Source organism: Silene latifolia, chromosome 10, assembly GCF_048544455.1.
Source record: "Silene latifolia isolate original U9 population chromosome 10, ASM4854445v1, whole genome shotgun sequence".
Classification (NCBI taxonomy): Eukaryota; Viridiplantae; Streptophyta; class Magnoliopsida; order Caryophyllales; family Caryophyllaceae; genus Silene; species Silene latifolia.
The window spans coordinates 153,911,656-153,916,773 of NC_133535.1; positions in this window are offsets into that span (position 1 = coordinate 153,911,656).

Here is a 5,118-nt window from a genome sequence, read left to right on the forward strand (position 1 = left end):
ACCGTCAATAACTCTTGACTATAACTTCAGAATACGATAAATTTTGTTTCCACATTGACCGTCTTTAAGAGGTCTTCAGTTTGAGAAAAAATTCACCGACGTCTCAACTCGTAGTCGGGAATTATAATCGGTCAAAATTTATTCGTTAAAAAATGTTTGACCAACCATAACTACCGGCTACGAGTTCAAAATGTGGTGAATGTTTTTTTCAAATTCAAGGCCTTGACGAGATAATTTGTTTGAAAAAAAAAATTACCATTTTCTGAACTCGTAACAGAGAATTATTGTCGGTCAAAGTTTTTTTGTGAAAAACGAGGGGTACACCTTAGAAAACGAAAAAGTTCAGGGGTACACGAGAGAATATCCCATTATAATTAAAAATTTACGGAGTATTTTTTTAGAAATAATATGTTTCTAATTTTCTTTTCCAACTTAGATTAAGAAAAGTTGTTATTTATTTTCTTGATTAATTAGGATTATTTAGGTGAGGAACCTCGATTAATCTGAATCCTTCACGTCCAAGAGTGCCCTGCCCGCCTACTAGGTGCCGCCAACCATGGACAAAGCCCCCTCGGATCGTCACCGACATTCATTGAATTCTACTTCCTTGAAACAACAATTATCTGGGATAACTGAGAGGGTCAAGGCTTTGTGAGTTTGAAAGTATGCAACTGATTGTAAAAAGTGTTGAATATAAAAGGGTGTATATATACACGATTAAAGTCGGCGTTGACAAGCTTTGTTTCCATATTTGTGTTACATACATGGTCAACGTTAATATATATTTTTTTTTTGGAAATTATTGAGGATACGAAAAAAAAAATCGTCGGATAATTTGCATGGTAGTCGTGAATTTTTACCATTTCTCCCAAATGTCTCTACTTTTCTATAAAATAACTTTTAACTGCTCATATTTCTTATTTACGAGTTTATAAAGGTGCAATTTTTTTCTAAAATTGTGATTCCGAAAAGATGACCATTTTAAAAAAAAAAAAAAAAAAAAACTTACAATTTATAAATTTGTAGTCGAGAGTTATAAGCGGTCAACAGGTCACAACTCTAGTCTAAAGATAAATAAATTTTTTATTTAAATATAAATATTGATATATTTTCTTTGAAATAATAGTTACAAAAATTTAAATTACAAACAAAATAAAAATAAAAATCAATTTTTAATAATAAAATAAAAAATTATTTTATAAAAATAATCCAAACTTGTATTAATCAAAACTTTAATTTAACTCAATATAAACCATTCACACCAAAAAAAAAACTCAATATAAACCATAAAATCCCATTTTTTTGTTGAAAAGGTCAATCCCATTTTGTTTGTTGAAGACTCCTTCCTGACTTCCTCCTTTTCCATTAACAAACACCCTTCATCACCCTCACGACCAATTTATCTTGATCCACATAATAATATTTAGACTAACCTGACCAAATAATCAAAATTGTAGATAAGTAGGTGGACGAGACAAAAAAACAGAATGTCTAGAAAATGACAAATTCTTAACTTATCCACCTATATGTACTAGTATTTGACCCATTATATATTTAAAATGGATATGACGGTCTTAACTTTTAAGTGAGGCCAATAGAAATGAAACTTTATGAGCAAATCATCACAATAAACATTAAGACGAGTCAAATAGGTGGACGAGATAAAAAATAGAATGCCTAGAAAATGACAAATTCTTATCTCATTCACCTATATATGGTAGTATTTGACCCATTTTAAGACGGATATGACCTTGGCCTTGTTTGGTAAACCGTATATTATTGAGTAAGATTAGTAGATTCCGGCCTAATTAGTAGATTGACCAAGCAATCTACTATTTTCAAGTGTTTGGTAAACGGCGTATTCTGATAGCATATTGGCCGGAATCTACTGTTTTTGAATATGCTACTAATAACAACATATTGTCTATCCTATAATCTGCTAATTACCAAACTCCCTTTTTTGAATCTGCTTATTTAATTTAATAGTCAAACTTGCTATTAAAATCTGTTAATCGTATTCTGCTCACGTTATCCGTTATCACAAATCTGCTTATGTTGTTTGCCAAACAGGGTCCTTGTTAAGTGAGGCCAATAGAAATACAATCACAAATTCAACATGGTTAAATGAAAAGTAACAAAGTAGAAATGAAAGTTTATGAGCAGACCATCACAATAAATATCTTTTTTTTTTTGATAGGAATGAACGATAAATTAAACACAAAGAAGGTTCAATACAAATTAGGGGGGAGGGTCCGGGGATAAAGGAGTACAAATATAAGCAAGATCCAAATTATACAAAGATAAAGCAAAAGCAGGTGCTACACCCCAGCTAAAGACGCCACCATTAGAGCTCGAGTCATGTAAAGCAAACTTGGAGACGGCATCCACAACATGGTTAGTCGATCTCTTCTCATAGATAATGATCGTTGAAGGTGAGACTTTTAAGAGATCCCTGCACTCCAAAATGATGTTAGTATAAGGCCCACAAGGAGCCGAGTTTCCCAAAATCGCATTAACCGCAAGTGTGCAGTCAGAACTAACGATAAAATTTCCAATGTTTGAAGCTGCAAAGCTAAGACCGTTCTTAATCGCAAGTAGTTCGGAGATGAAGGGTTAGGGGCTAACTTTCTGATGGACCAACCTTTTATCCAAACACCTAAGGGGGAACGAGAAACACACGCAAGACCAGCTAAGGAGGAAGAAGGACAAAAAGCCGCATCGACGTTGATCTTAGACCAACTAGGCGGAGGAGGGGCCCAACGGTTTGGGTAAAAAGGGGTGGCAGGTGCTGGACAAGGGGTTAAAAGGGGAGCAGACTGGTGGTGTGTGGTGTGCGGGTGGGAAGTAGGCTGAGAAGAGGTGGAGGCCTGGTTTGGCAGACCCAGGTGCGGGTAAAGAGGGGTGAAAACGGGTGGACAGGTGCTAGCGCTTTGGGCAGCGCTCCATTAAGAGGCAAGGGAGGAGGAGTGATTGATCCATTTGGAGTCAATGGGAAGGTTAGTACCCGAGAAGACGAAGTCATTTCGCCTGAGCCAGAGACGCCAAGTGAGAAAGGAGAAGAGTGTAACCCAAGATTTGTTAGTAGAAGTGCAATTTTCTTTGATCCAAGGTTGGAGAGGGAGGGTGTAATTATCCCAAACAGAGAGGGCATGGGTGCAATCACGGAGGATGTGAAGTGTATTTTCTTCCTACGAAGGGCTAGGGCAGGTTGTGCAATGTGGGGAATGGATGACAAGTCTTTTGTACAGGGTGAGGTTATGTGGTAATTTGTTCCACCAAGACAGCCAAATGAAGAGCTTGATGCGGGGTTGGGATGGAATGTCCCACAGCCAGCTCATGTCAAGCGGGGGCAGCGGATGATGCGGGTCACCAAGGATGTGATTATAAGAAGCCCCAATGGAGAATTTATTTTTGGAGGCGAAGGACGAAGAAATGAGGTCAGGAAGAGGGGTGGAGGGGAGGGGGATAGATAGGATGGTTTTCGAGATAAAGGAAGGGAGGTCATAATCAAGAGAGTCAAGGTCCCACTGTCCGTTGTTGATAATTGTGCACAACAAGTCGGTGTCGGAGGAGGGGGAGAGGGGTCCAGCATGTAGGCAATTTCTTAAGGGTCCGAGAGGGGACCAATTGTCGTGCCAAAGGCGGATGGTGGAACCATCGCCAATGGACCAAGTGAGGGAGGGTTGGAGAAGAGACCAACCGATGCCAATGCCCTTCCAAATATGAGATCCACGCCTAAAGGAGGGATGGGTAGGATCGGTGTGAAGATATTTACTATGAGATCCACGCAATGGAGGTAAAGTTGCCTTTGAGGCAGAAAATCTTCCCAGCAAGTTTGGTAGAATGGGCAGCATTGAGAGGTTGGGCTTTTTTAATTCCAAGCCCGCCATTAGCTTGGGATTTCGTAACAAGGTCCCAGTTAGAGAGGTGGAGTTTGCGGGAGGAGAGGCTAGACCAGAGGAAGGATCTATTGGTTTTATCGATGAGAGAAGAGATAGAGGAGGGGAGGTGGAGACATGCAATGTCATCACAATAAATATCTAGAAATGCCCTGGCTGCTTCACTATCGCTTGATGCATTTGCCAATGGTAAGTTTGGTAACAATAAATGCGTTATTGTTTGTGTTTGAGCATTTTAGTCGCCCACAACATTGCGCATCGGATCTGCATTCTTGTTCTTCCGTTGTACATCTTGCCAATGGGAATGGCACTTCATAACGACAACAGTGAAAGTTAATTACATTTGGAAAATTAAAATAAAATTAACTAATAACCTCATAGAAATGAAATGAAGCTTACAAGTTTCACATCTGCCTGTAAAAAAGGGAAAAGGACCAATACGGCCGCACATATATCCAGGACAACAACCCGTCAAATCCGCCTGAGGTCCGGGTCGACAACTATGGCTATCAAGCCAACAGTCACTGCTTCCAGCCTCCAGGTTTGGGACGACTGAGATCAAAACATGCAATTAACCAATTATATTAACAAACTCAAATATCACAACTACTTGTATATATTCGAATCTACGATGACATGGTATTTACAATTGTGATTCACACGTAAATTTTTATAGTATAGTATAGTATAGTATAGTACAGTATAGTATAATTACCCAAGGCAAGAATCAGAATAGCTGCCAAAATAATTTTCTTGCCCTCCATTTCCTGCTATGCAATACAATAAATAATATAATATATATTTTCTTTTATTGATTAAAATTTCAAGTTGTGTATTTGTCATGATTTTACAACATTTTGATACCTCTATTATTTATAGTAGGCTATGATCAAGTTACCTATTGTTTTATTATTACTAATTTTCCAAATATTAATATCTGTCCAAATCCAAATTGGATTATCCTTAGCTGTGAATATGAGATATCCGTTGACAAGCCGGCCTTAAATCAATAATTGGGTTTATTAATGGAAAATGCAAGTCGTTGGGTAGATGTTTTTTTTAAGGGTAGTGGCAATTATGAATTCTATATTAACATTGGAGTTAATTTATAATATTTTGAACATTTCAATATTTCGTATATATCACTAAGTCTCAATCTGTCTCATATGAGACATTCTCATATAAAAATTACCATTTTATATATATAACAAGGTTTTCT